We start from the raw sequence: 19443 nt of genomic DNA on the forward strand, positions 1-19443 counted from the left end.
AAGGCTAATTGCTTAGAACTGCACTGTGAGACCTTTGGCAAACTATTTAACAGTTCAGTTTTTTTCCCAAAGGAAAAATTAAGCGTCCCCAACGCAACCCCACCCAAATCCAAACATGTTGGGTATGAACATGTGTGGCTTTAGAAATGACTAAAAGACACTCTCAGAACAGGGAAATACGATGTTAATATATTCGCTCTCCCAAGGTAAGTGAGAGCAATGCATCATTAAGGTGGATTTAAATGAGCAATAAACATTATTGTTAGGGGGGAGACGCGATATATTTGGAAATGCAGAGTCCTGGTGTATTTAGAACAGCCTCCCCTTTCAGTTTTAAATCTTTGAGGACCAAAATGCTGCTAAATGTGGAGAGGCCTTTAAACTAGTCCATTTAGAAACACGCACTAATCCCCCCACACACATTTTGTCCTGGAGGTATAGCCCAGCCAACGGGCTTGTTACTTCGGCTGGATTTGTCCCTCACTTTACAAGCCTTTTCTGCAACCAGTCGTTAGCCCCCAGGAAATATGAGGTAGCCCAGTTCACCTATACCTCGCCCCATCAGTTCATCTGTGAAGCTGCATCCTTTGTCTTTTTCTTTGGGGGGGGGGGGCTGTACTTTTAAAGCTGCGTGCACCATGCCCCAAGAAACATATGTGCACATAACCCCGAAGAGTTTATATTTACTCCCTCTATAAACACATGCCATTTTACTAGACTCCTACACAGCAGGGGCAAGGTGGTGTCATGGCAAATCCTGCTGTTTCCTTCTAATTATTAGAACTACTCCAGCCTCCCCTTTCACCCGGTATATTATCTTCTGCCTGCTTGTAACCCTTTTATGATTGTTGGACACGTTACCTCCTTATGTACACATCCAAGCCCTTCCTTGCGCCACTGACCTGCACCCCACACTCGTGTCCTCTTAACGATTTACACATGCAGGCTATCTGATCCCCCCCACCCGCCCCCTGAAGTGAAAATAAAGGGAGAAAATGCCCAGGGTCAAATTAATCCCTGCTCCTCCCTCTCCCCCATGCTTTATTATATAAAGTCTTCTGTCCTTAACGGGGTAGGATGACTCTCCTGTAATGCGTTGCATCTGCTGGGATTCAAACAGGGCTGGGATAAATCTTAGAGCACCTCTGCTGGATCTGAAAATAAATAGATGCCTGCTGAATTAAATGCACAGTTCTCTCGGGTTCCCCTTGTGTTTTTGGAGACCGACTGCCTCTGTGGGCCACCTCCCTCCAGAGACCTGCACCCCCTTCGCCTTCCAAAGTATCACCGAGGTAGATGCACTAGAAACAGGATCTGAGAAACTGGAATTACAGAGAGACTGGCATTTATAAGTTTACAATCTATTCTGTGACTCGAATTCTAGGGGGGTAAAGTTTCAGGACTTTCAGGGTGCTTCCACAGTGCACTCAGAGCCGGAAAGAAGTGACACCATTTGAGCGATGCAAATTGTGTGGGTTATTTTGAGACCATTTTGAAATAGCTTTTTTCGAAATTTGGTGCTGTCTATACAGCACTTATTTCGAAATAAATCGCTATTCCAAAACATCCCTTACTCCTTTGTGCTGTGTCTACACTGGGCCACTTATTCCGGAAAATCAGCCGCTTTTCCGGAATAAGCTGCAAGCTGTCTACACTGGCCCTTGAATTTCCGGAAAAGCAACGATGCTCTACTGTACAAAATCAGCCGCTATTCCAGAAAAACTATTCTGCTCCCGCTCGGGCATAAGTCCTTATTCCGGAACACTGTTCCGGAAAAGGGCCAGTGTAGACAGCCCAGTAGTCTTTTCTGGAAAAAGGGCTTTTCCGGAAAAGCAGCCTGCCAATGTAGACGCTCCTTTTCCGGAAAAACTGAAAACGGAATAGTATTCCGTTTTAAGCAGTTCCGGAAATTCATGCCAGTGTAGACACAGCCCTTTGGACTAAAGTTTAAAGGGATATCAGAATAGCGAACCTGTTATATTTGGAATAATGGGTGTGATCAAAAGACTGGAATAGCTATTAAACAGCGCTGCAGTATAGACCTAGCCCCAATGGAAAGGCTGTCCACTGAACTAAACAAAAATACCATTGCTTTGCAAAGTATCACAAACCAAAGCTGCCAACCTGCCCTTCAGGAAGTTAATTTCCTGGTAATGTTTGCCCTGATATTTATATGTGAATAGCCAGTCTTCAAACCCAGCCCTCAAAGGAAGGTCACTATGAAGCATTCTGCACTAAGGGATGATGGATTTGATGTGCTTAGTAATACAGCTTCTCTATGAAAAAAAAAAATCCCCGTAATTAGGGCTTGCAATTAGGCCAGTGCAACTCATCAGTCAACAAATCTTGAATGCAGCATCTGAAGTGTGTACTTCTGTTAGGAGCCTTTAAAACATCCAGAATTATAGAGGTGAGATGCCGGGTTAAGGAGGTTATTGAAACACAGATACTCCAAAATCAAATGAAAATCACCCTCACAAGCTGCCCAGGAGTGTGCCAGAATAATTAGTCCTTGTTTTGCATTTGTGTATGAGAAGGATTTTTGGGAGATGTGAAATCCTCATAACTAGCCACACACTGCATAGCAATTTGGAACTGAATTCTGCCAGACAATGGGGGAGTTGTTTGGGGGGGGGGAGGAAGAGTAACAAAAGCAAGTTATGGCTCTTAATGAAGGACATCCATGCCGCCCACCCACCCCTCCCACTTTCCCTAGGACTCCCTGCAACAGCTCTCAAATAAATGATATGAATGAGGAGGGGAGGAGAATTGGATTCTGCCCCCATTGAAGTCAAATCGGCATTTTCCTATGGGTGCCGATGGGGGAGCAGGATAAACCCACCCCAGGGAGTATAAATAGGGGCAGAACTTAGCCTCAGCTATATCCAGACCAAAATGGAGAGGTCAGAATCAACTGTAAAAGGTTATACACTTGAACCTCTTTAATCCGGCAACCTTGGGAAACAGGTGATGCTGGACTATAGAATTTTCCAGACCATGGGTGTTCACCATAATGAGGGGTAAACAAAGTCTATTACTAAAGCTTTTGTCTGTACAAACCATTAGGCTACATCTACACTGGCCCCTTTTCCGGAGGATCGGGGCCAGTGTAGACGCTCTTTTCCGGCTTTTCTAAAAGCCGGAAAAAAGCGGCGGACATTTTTATTTAAATGCCCCCGCGGATTTCCCTATTGCGATCGCTGAAATTAACATGCCCCTTCCGGAAAAGGGGCCAGTGTAGACGTAGCCTTATAGATTAGTATACATGTGTAGCATGTCATAAGATAAATCCTTAGTTCACTATATTTAAACTGTTGCTGGGGTGGAGGGCTGGGATCAGGAGGGAAAGTGCAGCAGTGCACTGGAGTTGAGGTGCAGGGTCTGTGTGGGAGGATACATGAGAGGGAGGGTGCTACAGGGTCTGGGTGTGAGAGGGATGGGGACAGAGTGCTTACTTAGTGCCCTGCTCCTGGTGCCCATGTGGCTTCGTGTCCCCTGCCCCTCCAATGCAATTACCCCCCGCTGCTCCCATTGGCTGCAATTCACAATAGGGGAGAAGCCTCCAGACAAGCATGTCACTGCACTGCTGTTCTCCCAGCTGATGGGGAGGGAAAGCAGCAGCGTGCAGGGTCTGTTCCTCCTTCCTCTGCCAGGCAGAGCCTGGATGTGGCCTGCAAGGCACACGGATCTGGTGCTCCAGCCATGCAGGGGTTGGAACCATGGGTGTTCCTGGATCACAGACACCCAGATTAAGGAGGTTCCAGGGTCGTACCAAGCCAGCTTTGAAAGTGAACTCACTCTGTCGAAAGCATGGGTTCCCAAACTGGGGGGCGTGCCCCCCTGGGGGGGCATGAAGAAATTCCAGGGGGGGGGCACGAGGCAACCCAGCCCCCTTCCCCCCTGTAAATCCCACCTTCCCCAAGATTTGCTGCTATTTTTGGTTTTTGTCCCCGGTCAGTTTCTCTTTTTTTCCTCAACAAGTTTTGCTGCAATTTTTTTTTTTGGGGGGGGAGGGGCATGAGGGTTTCTCAAAAATCAAAAAGGAGGCATGATGCCAAAAAGTTTGGGAATCACTGGTCTGAAGGCTCTGGGCCAGATTGTGTTTGGGGTGGAGCACCGTGGGGCAAGATGATTGGAAGTGCTTAGCATTGGACAGGTTTGGGCACCTGGTTCACAAACAAGTGGGGTTGATCTTTCAAGAGGCCAGATCCGGTTGACGAAATGCACTTTTCCTGGGTAGGCAGGGCTGTGAGTGTACCTGGGGTTTCCCAGAAAGTAAAGATGTGTAACCCACACACCTAGTGTGGTTCACTTAGACCAGTGATCCCCAACCTTTCGGGGCTGTTGGGCTCCCGGGGCTGCCCATGTGCTGGGTGCCCAGGGCTGGCGCCGCCAACGTGCCACGCGCCCATGGTGGGGACCACTGACTTAGACCACGTACAGCAAGAGATAAGAACAAGGGACTCTACAGCCTAAGCTGAGTGTCAGCTGGCTTTTAGCTCAAGCAGTAGAGGCTCAGACACTAAGCTCCAGAGGCCCCAAGTTCAAATCTACCCAAGTGTTACAGATGCTCTTCTTGTCCTGAGGAGATTTCCTGCCAATGATTTGATCCTGCTGCCATGGAAGTCAATGGGACTTTCACCCTTCTACCTAAGATCAGTCTAGCTAATGTACTTGCATGGCCCCCACCATGGTAATGCCTTGGACCTATGCATTGGAATGCCCTGATCTCCCATTGACTTCAATGGGATGTGAGAGTACCTCGCAAGGGCATGACATCGCCTCTTTGTGTTTAGGAGGTGATGGACCATAGCCACCCTGAGTGGTGGGGGTGGGGTAGGGGTAAATGGAGAATTTGAAGGGAAATGTTGACCCAAGAGCAGTTCTAAGGCTGGAAGGGTTTGTAAAGTGTCCGTCCGTAGGAGATATGTAGGCACAGCACAAAGGGGCCAGATTCTGAACCAAACCCGCTAATGGAGCCACAGTGGGAACAACCAGAAGTGGTTACTGCAGGAGCTAGCCCCTACCCCAGTACAGGGGGTCTGTTGGAGAGGAGGGGAGACTTGTTGGGGGTGGGCAAGGGACAGGGGTGTGATAGAATAAAACTAATGAATTGCCTAGGGAGGTTGTGGAATCTCCATCACAGGAGATATTTAAGAGCAGGTTGGATAGACACTACCTGTTATTCCTCCTGCAATGAGGTTTAACAGGTAGTTCGAAATAGGGCTTTATTTCGAATGCCTGTTTCACTGCAGCGTGTAGATGCGGGCAGTTATTCCAGGCTTGTAAATTTAAAAAAAAAAAAAAGAAAAGAAAGGCGCCTGTCTGGGAATATGCAAATCAAGGGCAGGATATTTAAATCCTGGACTTGATTTGCAATTCCAAATGCCTACATTTGCAGCCCTAGTTCGAATTAGGCTGAAAGTGTAGACGTACCCTAATTCGGCTCTCTGATGTTGGAGCAGGGATCTGTAACCAGAGGGCTATCAGTGCTCAGAGGCAGGGGTGAATTGCCCATTTTGTTCCTAAACCCGTTGTGCATGGCCAGCCTTTCTTGGTGTGCTGCGGGAGGCTGCTAGAGTTAGATGTTATTTCTGGGCGGTGAATTGGGCACAGGCCTTTCTTTTTATTGTCATCTCGTCCACCTATTTTTCCAAATGTCTTGTCTGTCTATGCTAGTGGCCTGGTAAGGAGTTAAAACCTCGCTCCTCCGATTTTGAGGTGCTTTCTTTTGCTATGACATCATGTACACATTAAGAAAGAAGGAACATGAAAGGAAAAATGAACCCCTTGAGATCCTCCTGCTTTGTGCAGGATTGTTACATTTGGACTGACTCTTCACATTCTGATCTCACAGTGGCTGGCTTGTAGCAACAATTTTCTAGATTCCACAGCTCTCTCCAGCTGAGGGAAAACATTACATTGATTGAAATGTTCCAATTACTGGGGAAATACATATTTCTGCCGACTTGCCAAACTCCAGCGACGTCCTTTCTAAACTCACCACATATGGGCAACGCCAGGTTCGGCCTATGGGGCAGGATCCTACATGCCTTCTAAATCTAATAGCCCCACTTGACCTGTGTGAATGCTGAGTGTGCAAGATACGCGTATTCTGTAAACAATGCTCCACCTCAGCAATAACCAGCTACCATGAATATGTATTCACAGATGTGATTAGGGCATGATTACATTAGTGTTTCAAGCAGTAATTCCAGTCTTGCTGGATGTGGCACATTCTTAATTTCCAGTGGATTTCACTGAGAGTTGAGGGTACTCAGCACCTCCCAGGATCGGTCTCAGTGCGCATACAGATACGGACAAACACGGTGATGATTTTTAAACTACAGTAGTTTGATTGTTTCAGCTGTTCATGCTAATGGGCCTGATTTTCTGCTTTGTGGTCACTTACACCTGTTCTCTGGAAGGACCCAAGGGGGTGTAACATGCTACCTTTTTGATTTGGTGCATGAATGGACTCCGTGTGGCAGGGGTGCGCAATCATTTTTGCAGGGGGCCATTTAATGCATTTTGGTAAATGGTCACGGGCCAGCTTCCCCCCCAGAAGGGGCGGGGCCTGGAGCAGAAGGGGCGGGGCCTGGAGCAGAAGGGGCGGGGCCTGGAGCAGAAGGGGCGGGGCCAGGGACTAGCCTACTTCCTGAGTTGTCCAGGGCTGGAGGATTTGAATTAGAAACATAGTAAAGGGCTTGTGGCTCCTGGCCTTGCTGCTACCACGTTGTCTGGCAACTGCTAAATTATGAATTAATGGAGATTGCCTATCTCCTAGAACTGGAAGGGACCTTGAAGGTCATTGAGTCCAGTCCCCTGCCTTCACAGCAGGACCAAGTACCATTCCTGACAAGCTTTTGCCCCAAATCCCTAAATGGCCTCCACAAGGATTGAACTCACAACCCTGGGTTTAGCAGGCCAATGCTCAAAACACTGAGCTATCCCTCCCCCCAAGCTGCTCAAGATTGCAGCTGGGGTAGGGCCACAACCAGGAACCAAGAGCCATTTAAATAGGAAATTCAGTGGCGCAGGCAGCAGCATATAAAAAAATGGCCAGATACAGCCCAAGGATCTGGATCAATGTGTTAGGTGGGCCGGACCCAGTCCCTGGGGTGCATCTTGCCCAGCCCTGGCATATGGCTCCTAACAGTTTAGCACACCCACCAAAGGCCTACCTCACTTCCCCTGGTCAGTCTGAGTCAGAAGGGTGGGACTCTAAGTGGTACATGTAGAACAGGCTGGGGCTTTTTCTTTGGTCAGAAAATGCTGATGGATCAAAACTGAAATGGTTGCAGATCCATACCGGTTCTGGTAGCCTGCTCTTTGGGAAGGTTTCTCTGGGGCCAGAGGGGGAACTGGGAGGAAGAGATAGTGAGAAAGCCTAGCCCCAAGACAGCCAGTGGTCAAGAGGCTTGGCTAACCTGTGGAAGACTCAGGTACAAATTCCTGCTTGGAATCATGTCGGATAATGACTTGCATCGTTACCGCTCTTCTAGAAAATCACTCCAAAGACTTTTACAAGCCACGAGCCCACACCTGATTTCAGTGGAGTCACTGACAAAACTCCCATTGACTTTTATGGGAGCACCATCAGGCCCTAACTACCAATGTTCCCTCTCACCTTTTCCATCAATGGGAAGATTTTTCCATCCATGTGCGGAATAATTCTTTATCTGCACCAAGGCCTGGGCAAATGTGCACCACTGGTGGAAACACAAATCTACCCATGGGGGCTCTGCTAATCAGCTGGGTGGCATTTGAATCTCTCCTAAGCAGCCACATAAGCGCACAGCTTACAGGGAACACTGCTAACCACCCAGAATCTCTGTAACAAAGGATCAGCCTTCTCTGGCAGGAGGAGTTAGCACAGCAGCAAAGGAAGCATGTACAGATGTGGTCTCCTCACCTCAAAAAAGATATTTTGGCCTTGGGAAGGGTTCAGAAAAGGGCAACTAAAATGATTAGGGGTTTGGAACGGGTCCCATATGAAGAGAGGCTAAAGCGACTGGGACTTTTCAGTTTAGAAAAGAGGAGACTGAGGGGGGATATGATAGAGATCTATAAAATCATAAGTGGTGTGGAGAGGGCGGATAAAGAAAAGTTATTTATTAGTTCCCATAATAGAAGAACTAGAGGACACCAAATGAAATTAATGGGTAGCAGGTTTAAAACGAATAAAAGAAAGTTCTTCTTCACACAGCGTGTAGTCAACCTGTGGAACTCCTTGCCAGAGGAGGCTGTGAAGGTTAGGTCTATAACAGAGTTTAAAGAGAAGCTAGATAATTTCATGGAGGTTAGATCCATAAAAGGCTATTAGCCAGGGGATAAAATGGTGTCCCTGGCCTCTGTTTGTCAGAGGCTGAAGAAGGATGGCAGGAGACAAATCGCTTGATCATTGTCTTCGGTCCACCCTTTCTGGGGCACCTGGTGCTGGCCACTGTCGGCAGACAGGCTACTGGGCTAGATGGACCTTTGGTCTGACCTAGTACAGCCGTTATTATGTTCTTATGGATACTCACACCTTGCATTTGGACCCCTTAGAATTTAAGCTCTGCTTGGTGGCAACCTGTTGATTTGTCTGTAGAAATACGTGCACACTTCTGGCACAGTGTGCCATGACAAAGCATGTGCATCTGAAGCCATAGGATACTCTTAGCTATGTTGCTGAATGGATTGTGTGATACACCGCTGGTTCCTAGTTTTCCTAAGCTAATTATGACATGTCACCATTCCAAATGCACGTAGGACCATAGTGTCTGCCTGGCCTTTGGCTGTTCATGATACAGCACAAGCCCTTTCTAGTCCGCTGAAGTCTCTTGTACGCATGGTGTTTTGAAACCCAGAAGTGCTGCGAAAAATATACAAGTAAGATTCAATCTGATCCATATGAAAACACTTTTTAGGGGGGTAGGTCTGGGGGTTAAGCTCTTCATTGCCTGACATCCACAGATGACCCAGAGTGCTGAGTTTTGCCTTTGGCTCTCTGACTTCACTGAAAAGACGCTTAAAACCCACATCTCTGCAGAAAGCTCCCAACCAGCCCCACAGCCTGAGAAATCTCCAGGGTGCAGAATTATTTTGATGGGAGTCAGCTGTCATTTGAATTTACAGAAGGTGGCTGGAGATTGGGCCCTTTCAGATGGGGGCATCCAGAGACATGAAGGACTAAATTCTGCCTGTAGAGGCTCATGGAAGTCACATGTACATATCCCAGGGTAGTCTGAGACCTGAAGGAGATTGCTAAAGCCAGCCACGTCTTGATCAAGCCATGTGTGTGTTAGGGGGGGACAAGAAGCAAGGGGCTTAAATTGCAGCAGGGGAGGTTTAGGTGGGACATTAGGAAAAACTTCCCAGGGTGATTAAACACCAGAATAAATTGCCTAGGGAATCTCCATCCCTGGAGATATTTAAGAGCAGGTTAGACTGACAGCCGTTAAGGATGATCTAGATGGCACTTGGTCCTGACACGAAGCTTGGTGACCTCTTGAGATCCCTTCCAGTTACAGTATTTTATCTACTAGAGCTGGAAGGGACCTCTTGAAGTCATCAAGTCCAGTCCCCTACCCTCACAGCAGGACCAAGTACGATCCCTGATAGATTTGCCCCGGATGGTCCCCTCAAGGGCTGGGCTCACAACTCTGGGTTTAGCAGCACAATGCTCAAACCACCTAGCTCTCCCTCTCCCCATAGTATATGTCATGATTCTATGATAACCTGAAACATGGCATTGTGATTTCTGGCAGCAGGCAAGAAACCTGGGGGACAAATGTGCCTCCCCGAGGCTGCTGTCAGCCCTTTAGATGTGCAATTCATTTAACATTTCTGAGGAGTATCTGATGGATCGAAGGGTGGAGTTTAGTTCTCAGAGGTGGGAAGCTTGTTTATGGATTCATCTTAATTCTAAGGAGTGGATGTGGTCCGTAGAAAATGACACCTAGTTCAGGGGTTCTCACACTTTTTTGGTGGGACCCCCTGTGAAAATATTTCAGACTGTGATGAGCCTTCGCCCTCCCCATGCCATGCCACCCAGCTCTGAATGCAGGATGGCTGTTAGCAACAGTGCTGTGCTGAGCACCCATCCAGCAGCTGCTGCTGTCCAGCCACCCAGCTCTGGAGGCAGTGCAAAGTAAGGCTGGCAATACCGTGTCCTCTCTACAATAGGCGTGTGACCCCCTTTTGGGGTAGGACCCCCCTGTTTGAGAGACACTGATCTAGATGGTCTGGGCATTAGCCTCACAGTTGGGAGCCCAGAGTTCAGCACCCCGACTCTCAATTAGCCTTAGGCTAATTGCTTAGCCTCTCTGTGCCTGAATTCCCACTATGCTTCTCAGCTCATAAGCCATTGGAGTCCATGGCCCCAGGCTACTCCTCACCTGTGAGCAGCTGCTGTTCCCTCCCTGCTCTGAATATAATCCACACACATGCTATAGGGTCAGCCGTATCCCTTTCATAGGGTCTGGCTCGTTGTGTAGCTAATAATAATAAATCTCAGCGTAAGCTTTCCCACCTCCCCCAGTCCAGGCTGTTAAGAAGATTTCCTGCAGAACTCCCGGCCTCCAGTTTCATTCCTCTGACCAAGAGGTCACCCAGCTTTTGCATTCTGTGCAGGTGGCAAAAGGCACCTGCTTCACAGGAGTCAGAGAATGACTCCGCAGCTGCACGCTGGGGCCTCACTCCTGATCTGTAGAAAGATTCTGCAGCCCTGTGCTGGGTTGAGATCTTAGGATCCAAAATAATAAAATACTAGAACTGGAAGGGACCTCGAGAGGTCATCAAATCCTCTCGGCAGGACCAAGCACCGTCTAGATCATCCCTGACAGGTGTCTGTCTAACCGTCTCTTAAATATCTCCAGGGATGGAGATTCTACCACCTCCCTAGATAATTTATTCCAGTGTTTAACCACCCTGATAGTTATTTTTCCTAATGTCCAACCTAAACCTCCCTTGCTGCAATTTAAGCCCATTGCGTCTTGTCCTATCCTCAGAAGCCAAGGGGAACAATTTTTCTCCCGCTTGCTTGCAACACCCTTTTAGGAACTTGAAAGCTGCTATTATGTCCCCTCTCAGTCTTCTCTTTTCCAAACAAACCCAATTTTTTCCGCCTTCCCTTGGAGCTCATATTCTCTAGACCTTTAATCATGTTTGCTGTGCTTCCCTGGACTTTTTCCAGTTTCTCCACATCTTTCTTGAAATGTGGTGCCCAGAACTGGCCACAACACTCCAGCTGAGGCCTAATCAATACATATTATTCAATATTGTTACATCTTATTTGCATTTACAAATCTCTTGTATTTATACGGCTCTCTGGACCATAGCATCCATAGCATCGGTGGCTTCACACTCATTAACCTATTTATCTTCACAACATCCCTGTGACATAAGGAAGTGCTGTTATTTTACCGATGAGGCACAGAGACTTAGGTCTGCACCGGTGCTTTACTGCACTGTAACTTTCTGGCTCCTGGGTGTGACTCTCCCTTTCCCGCTTCATGCAGCAAGTTAGAGCACTGCAAAGTACCAGTGTAAATGAGGCTACTGTGCTGAGAACCACGCTCCCAGCACAGTTAGGAGGTGGATTACCTAGAGAGCTGGAAGAGCTGTCTCCCAGTTCCGGTGCCGACGCCGATGCTGCCGTGGCTGCAATTTAAAGTTTTAAGTGTAGACAAAGCCTACGGCTGAATCATCCCTAGAAATGTTGCCGTGGCAACTTGCACTGCTGTGGGGCTTTGGTGTAGACACTCAGAGTGTGTCTAGACTACAGGGTTTTGTTGACAAACGTGGACTTTTGTCGACAAAACTAAACCTGCGTCTACACTGCCGCTGAGTTCTGTCAACAGAACGTCGACAGAACTCAGCAGTTTTGTCGATGGCTGTAAACCTCATTCTGCAAGGAATAACGCCTTTTGTCGACAGAGTTCTGTCGATAGAAGGCATTATTGCATCTACACTGTCCTTTGCGTCTACACTGTTATGTCGACAAAGCGGCTTGCTTTGTCGACAGGACTGGATGTCGTCTAGACGCTCTTTGTTGACAGAAGCTTTGTCGACAGTATCTGTTGACAACACTTCTGTCGACAAAAGCCTGTAGTCTAGACGTACCCTCAGTGCTAGGAGGGCTCCCCTCTTGCTGAAGTTAATCCACTTTCCTCAGAGGCAGCAGTAGCTGGGTTGATGGAAAAATTCTGCCCTCGCGCTGGCTGCCCCAAGGGTTAGGATAGCTTAACTATTTCCCCGAGGGGTGTGGATTTTTCGCCTCTGAGCAACCTCGCTGGTTGGTCCTAATTTTTTTAGTGTCACCCTGGCCTAAAGCGCAGAACCTGAAGGGTCCTCAAGTGTCTAAACCCCCTTGATTTCAATGGGAGGTAGGCACCTAAATAGTTCAAGGACCTGGTCTTAAGTAACTTGACCAAGGCCATGCAGGAAGTCTGTGGTGGAGCAGCCAATTGAACAGTTTTCCCTAGTCCCAAGCTAGCACTCTAACTGCAGGGCAATCTTTCTTTGGGGAACAAAAGGGAGCAGCATATCACCAGCAAGACCAGCACGGAGCCACAAGTACAGAAGGCCTCATCTCAGATCTCTGGGCACAGATCTACTGACTGTCAAGGCGCTGTGCTAATCTGCACAGAAGAAACTCCGGCTCCTCATTGTGTAATCACTGGTATAAGTGGAGGCATTTTTCTCTAGATCTTGCTCTCTGACCCCAGGACTAACTTTCATGGGGATGATTCAGTGGCCTAGAGTGATTATTAAGCACTGCCAAGAAGGAGACCCAGTTCTAAGCCTCTATTCCAGGCCTGCACAACTCTGAAAGCGGCGAGGGCCATATTACTTCAAAGAAAACAGCTGTGGGCCCCTTGGTGCTTTCTCCTGACCTGCCCCCCTCTGCTCATCACAAGCCCCTTCCCCTCCCCAGCTTCTGCCTTCCAGATTGTGGGGCTGCCAGAGCCTTTTTGAATCTGGTGCTCGCTGGCAGTAACGTCACGATGCCATGTCACACCAGCATCCTGGAGTCTGCCGTCACTCCGCTCTCTGGCTCGTGCCCTGTCTCCTTGCACTGGAGCTGCATGCAGGCAGCCCAGCAACACGAGTCACCGCACTTTCCCCTTCCCGGCAGTGCTCCGCTCTTCTCCTCCCCCTGGATGGCAGATTGGATGGGGCCGCACCGCCCGTAGTCAGTGCGGGCCGCATGTGGCCCTCGGGCCATATGTTGTGCAGGCCTCCTCTATTCCATTCCCTTTCTCCTGGAGCATTAGCAATTAGCAAAGAGGCGGGTGAGATTTCCAAACACCAGCCAGGAGTAATGCTCTGCCGGGACCTATTTGCTGGATGGCAGAAGGCTTAGGAACACATGATCTCCCTATAGATTCGATCCATCCCCTCCTCTCTCTGACCATGCAGTTCCTTACAGAGATGACCACTCACCATGCTGCGATATTGAGAAAAACGAAGGATGCGTTCAACTGTTGGAGATTCATCTCAGAGTCAGTTATCTGGCTCTCAAATCTCAAACAGTTCCCACCAGTGCTGGAGGAATTGGGTAAGGATGGGAAGGATCAGGTGGGTTTTGTGTAGGGCTTCGGTGGATAAATATTGTGTTTAAAAGGGCTTGGGAGACTTAGCCCCAAAAGGGGAAAGGTGGCAAAGAGAGACATGAGGCACATAGAGTGAATTACAGGGGATTACTTCATCAATCCACTTTTAAAGTGGTATCTGTGATTCAGATAATGTACTAGGCACCATCTCCCTATCCGCTATCTCCCCTCCTTAATGATAAGTGTGTTGCATTTCTATGGCACGTTCCATCCAACTGTTTCACATGGTATGTTATGAACAGGGATCGACTGCATCCAGATGGGGAAACTGAGGCATCGGAAAAGTGAGGAGTTGGCCAAGGTCCCCCACAGTTAGTAATCAAGCCAGGAAGGCTCCATTTCACTTGATCTATCCAATAGGCAACACTGCCTCCCTCTCCAGTGCAAGCAGCCAAGATGCTGGGATGAAAGAGGGTGCATAGCTCCAGCCATTTTTTTTTTTTGGTTACAGGAAAGCCACTGTGAATTGTCTGCCATGGAGCTATGAGATGATGAGCTGGGCTTAACAAATACCTAAATGGTTACCGCTATGCATCCTTTCATGCCTTTAGGACATGACGCTCTGGGCAGGTTTGAGTAACTGTAGCAATAGTTGGGAAAGTAGAAGTAAGAAAACAACGCTCTATTTGGACCAAAGTTCGATGTGCATGGTTAAGACTTGTTGATCCTCCACTAGGCTTTCTTCGCTTGGGTGCTGCAGAGCTTAAGCCTGATTCAACAGCCAAGACGTTTTTCCAGACCACTTGGCATAAATCAAGGTTTCATAACACCCCCTCCGACTGGTACAGAGCAAGAAATCATGCTAGCTCTGATGTTTGGGGTAGAGGGAAAAGTGGCCTTTGCAAAACCAGCGCCTGGTTCCCTGACAGACTGTGTGTGTGCAAAAGGCTTCGCCTCAGAGCTTCACTTTCCAAGAATGTTATAAGAAGCAAGATCCAAAGAGATCTCTGACCTTGAGGGAGCAGAGAAACAAGAATGTGTTTCCACTGGCATCTTCCAAACCCTCGGATTGCTGGTGATTTACAGAGGGCAACACCGTGGGCCAGAGCCACTGTTGGTGTAAATCCATGTCACGTCATCCATTTCAAGGTGCTGATTTACACCAGGGCTGTGTCTAGACTGCATCCCTTTTCCGTAAAAGGGATGCAAATTAGACACATCGCAATTGCAAATGAAACGGGATTTAAATCCCCCCCGCTTCATTTGCATAAACATGGCTGCCGCTTTTTTCCAGCTCGGGGCTTCGCCGGAAAAAAGCGCCAGTCTAGAGGGGGATCTTTCGGAAAATAAAGCCTTCAGGAATAAGGGATCTTTTGGAAAAGGCTTTATTTTCCGAAAGATCCCCGTCTAGAGTGGCGCTTTTTTCCGGCAAAGCCCCAAGCCGGAAAAAAGCGGCAGCCATGTTTATGCAAATGAAGCGGGGGGGATTTAAATCCCCGCTTCATTTGCAATTGCGATGTGTCTAATTTGCATCCCTTTTACGGAAAAGGGATGCAGTCTAGACACAGCCCAGGTGAGGATCTGGTTCAATCATCACAAATACACTTCGGATACTAGCCTGTGCCCGAAGGAAGGCACAACTAAGCGAACTCCCTTTAACTCTCAGGGACGGATTCTGTCCTCAGATACCTTTCACGCCAATGGATTTACTATGTCGTAGGGCAGGCCAGCTTGGAGTGCCCTCCTGCAGCAGACCAGGCCGAGACAGGCCCTACTGCCTCTGTTCTCCCTTTCAGACAACTCAATAACGCCACACGAAGCTTCTCTCTAGTCCAGCCGTTTGGGTTCGGACCTGAACAACATTCAAGTCCGGAATAAAAGTCCTAAATACAAACCATAACCAGCTCCAATGTAGGGCTGAAAGAGACCTCCTGAGATAACAAGGCCAGTCCCTTGCTTCCGCAAGCAACTGTGTGGTATAAACCCCTTCATAAATACCTCAACGGGAGCAGAGAGCCCAGTAACACCTCAGAGGCACCTAGCACCCTTCAGGATCAGCCCTAAGGACACAAACCTTCTCTCATGGAAGCCAATCAGAGCTTTGCCCCACATGTCAATAGGCACCAAACCGCCCCCTACATGAGACCAGGAACCCCACATAAAATAACAAAAGCGCGAGGGGAAGGGAGGCCATTCTTCCCTCCAGTCCTTAAAATGAAGCATCTTGCCTCTCAGTGAGGTTCAGCCCCATCCCGAGTCTCTGTCGGCCCTCTCCTGTCACTGCGCCAGCCCTCTCCTCTCTTCCCAGCAGGAACGCCCACCTCATTTCTGCTGGGGAGCTGCCTGCCCTCTTCCCTCTCACAGTTCCTCTGGGTCCACTCCTCAAACCCTGGAGAGACCAGCCGATAAACCCTTCCTTTGGTCCCCTGCCTTCTCTAGCCCCTCAGTGCAGCTTAGAGCCTGCAGACAACTTCCTTTACTGCTCTTTTGGTCTTCAGCCCTCTGCAGGGCTGCCCCATCCTCTTACCAGGGCATGATGGGGACTAAGGATATAAATGGTTGCCTGGTTACCCGGTAGGCCTTAGGCTAACTGGATAGGTAACCAGTTAACCGTGCCAGGGTGCAGTGGCCCTGGTAGCAGCCCTGACAGCTCCAGCCCTGTGCTCTGGAGGACCCCGGTCTGGCCGCACGGCAGCCGCAGTCCCATCCCCACCATGCCTCGGGCAGGAACAGGAAGGACCGTGGCTTGGTGGCCTGGTGGCATGGAGCCACAGCTCCAGTCCTGGCTGCACTGGCAGCCCCAGTCCCATGCTCTGGAGGGGGCAGGCAGGATGTGGGCCAGGCAGGCCCCTCCGCAGGATCACGGTTAATTTTTTAACTGCTATTTTGCAACCCTAATGGGGACCGTGCTCTGGCACCGGGGTGCTGGACTTACTTCATTTACAGGGGCCGGTCACAATCTGGCCCTGAGGAAGTTGGCAAAGGATTTCTTTAGGCCCGGCCCATCCGCATATTTCAGGCGTCCCTCACTGGCACTCCAGGTTTTCCTTGAGAATAAACTGCTGAGCTGGGCTCTTGGCGAGAGGTCTGTCCATGCAGTTCTGTGGGTCCTGCCTACCACTCGTGTGCTGCTCCGAACTCCAGCCTGGCTCTAGGGTTGGAGCCGTGACTGTCCCAGAAACACCCCTTTGCCCGTCAGAATGGAGGCCTGGCGAAGGGAGCTCCGTTCTCCCCTAAAAGCCGGGAACCGTTGCTCTGAATCTGGATGGCAGCAAGGGTTAAAACGGCGCTGGAGACATTCCCTTGCATTTTACTAAGATCTATATAGTGCATTAAAGTTATGAGTCTTATTATTGGCCATATAAAAAGTGAAAAGGAAATTAGAACCTTATGAGAGGTTCTTTTGTGTACACATGGCAAGGGCATCTAAGTCCAAGAAAGCCTGCCAAATGCGCCTATATTTTTTTCCAGACAAAGTCTCCTGCTTTCTCTGAGGTCCGTTGTGTTTCTGTTCTGTTTGTAATAACATAGCTTGATCTTTCCCCCACTGCATTGTTGATCTTCAGCACAAACAGCAGCTTTCGTGGGTCAGTGGGAACGCCCTCTGGATCAGTGGTCCCCAACACGGTGCCCGTGGGCGCCATGGCACCCGCTGGGGCATTTATGTGCGCCCGCCTAGTGACTAGGGCCGGCCCGATCCATTCTTGCACCCTGGGCCCTGGCGCATGTGTGGCTCCTGCCCCGGGCATGCAGCGCATGCACGGTACCACCCCCGGGTGCGCAGCCCCACCCCCGGGCACCTGGCAGCCCCAGAAGGTTGGAGACCACTGCTCTGGATTGTCTGTCACTACAGGATGGATTCTTGGTGCCTGGTTAAAGATGGGCTGGGCAATGTTTGGTGCACGGAGGAGGTATGGGGTCTTGATGCTAAGGCACTGGGCTGGGAGCCAGGAGGTTTTGGTTCAATGTCTAATGCTGCTGCTTACCTGCTTGGGCGAGTCACTTCTCTGTGCCTTAATCTTCCCACCCATAAAATGGTGCTAGGGTTACATAAGAATGGCCACACTGGGTCAGATCAAAGGTCCATTTAGCCCAGGATCTTGACTTCTGACAGTGGCCAATGCCACAGAAGCCAGCTGCCCAGACTTCCAGTCTAGTGCCAACTCCTAGACTACACTCTTCCCAAACCCAAAGGCACTGCTGCAAACAGTGAAGTAGCCCGAAGCTATTCATTGTACTAATACAGCGGTGTAAAAGGGCATGATCGGACAGCGTGGGCTGTCACTCTTGCTTTTACAATTGCAGGCTTCTTGCAGATGCCCACGGCGCCGGGAAGCATATGTTTGTGTAGAGGCAAGGCCGTAAGGAAGGCTTCCGGCAATCTGCAAGCAAGTGCCTTGCCATGCAAACACAAACAGCGGAGAGTAAACACGATTTCTCCGTACAGCCAATTCAAAGTCCATACCGACACAGCTTCACAGTCAATCATGCTTTTATTGCAAGCGTGAGGCAGCCATTATGTTCCGATGCTCCGTGGCACCTTTACCACATGATCCAAAATGCTTTACAGTCAACAGTGTGATGCTGTTGCAAAAAAAGCAAATATGATTCTAGGTTGTATCAACAGGTGTGTTGTAAGCAAAACTCGTGAAGTCATTCTGCCGCTCTACTCTGCACTAGTCAGGCCTCAGCTGGAGTACTGTGTCCAGTTCTGGGCGCCACATTTCAAGAAAGATGTGGAGAAATTGGAAAGGGTACAAAGAAGAGCAACAAGAATGATTAAAGGTTTAGAGAACATGACCTATGAAGCCAGGCTTCATGAACTGGGCTTGTTTAGTTTGGAAAAAAGAAGATTAAGGGGGGACATGATAGCGGTTTTCAAATATCTAAAAGGGTGTCACAAGGAGGAAGGAGAAAATTTGTTCCACTTGGTTTCTGAGGACAGGAGAAGGAGTAATGGGCTTAAAGTTCAGCAGGGGAGGTTTAGATTGGACATTAGGAAAAAATTCCTAACTGTCAGGGTGGTCAAATATTGGAATAAATTGCCAAGGGAGGTGGTGGAATCTCCCTCTCTGGAGATATTTAAGAACAGGTTAGATAGACATCTGTCAGGGATGGTGTAGACGGAGCTTGGTCCTGCCTTGAGGGTGGGGGGCTGGACTTGATGATCTCTCGAGATCTCTTCCAGTCCTATTATTCTATGATTCTATGATTAAGATGATACCCCTCCTGTGAGGTAGAGAAAGAGTTGTAGCCCCATTTTCCAGAGGAAACTCAGGTCTAGAAAGGCTGCCAGGAACTGCCTGGAGCAGACACTGAATCATTAGTAAAATCAAGGAGCAAACCCAAGATGCCTTCTCCGCAGTCGCTAGCCCTAACCACTGGGCAACCCTTCCTTGAGTGGGGATATTCCAAATTATTCCCTGAGGCTGAAGTTGTATAAATTCCTCTTTGTTACAGGCATCTGTTGTGACACACAGCTCCTCTGACATGTAATCTCTCATAGTCCTGAAAAGGATGAAATAACACACCCTGGGTACATCTACACTACGGGACAAAGTCAAATTCAGATACGCAACTTCAGCGACATTAATTGCATAGATGAAGTTGAAGTAGCTTAAGTCGGCTTTTGGCGCTGTCTATATTGCAGGAAATTGAAGGAAGAACACTTTTCCTTTGCCTTCCCTTACTCCCTGTGAAAGCAGGATTACCGGCATCAACCAGAGCACCCCTCTCACTTCGAATTAGCCGTCTTCACTAGACCTGCTAATTTGTAAGAATGGCCATACTGGGTCAGACCAAATGTCCATCTAGCCAGTATCCTGTCTTGGAACAGTGGCCAATGCCAGATGCCCCAGAGGGAGTGAACCCAATAGGTAATCATCATATGATCCCTCTCCTG

Source organism: Pelodiscus sinensis, chromosome 9 (assembly GCF_052426305.1).
Source record: "Pelodiscus sinensis isolate ZL-2025 chromosome 9, ASM5242630v1, whole genome shotgun sequence".
NCBI classification, from domain to species: Eukaryota; Metazoa; Chordata; order Testudines; family Trionychidae; genus Pelodiscus; species Pelodiscus sinensis.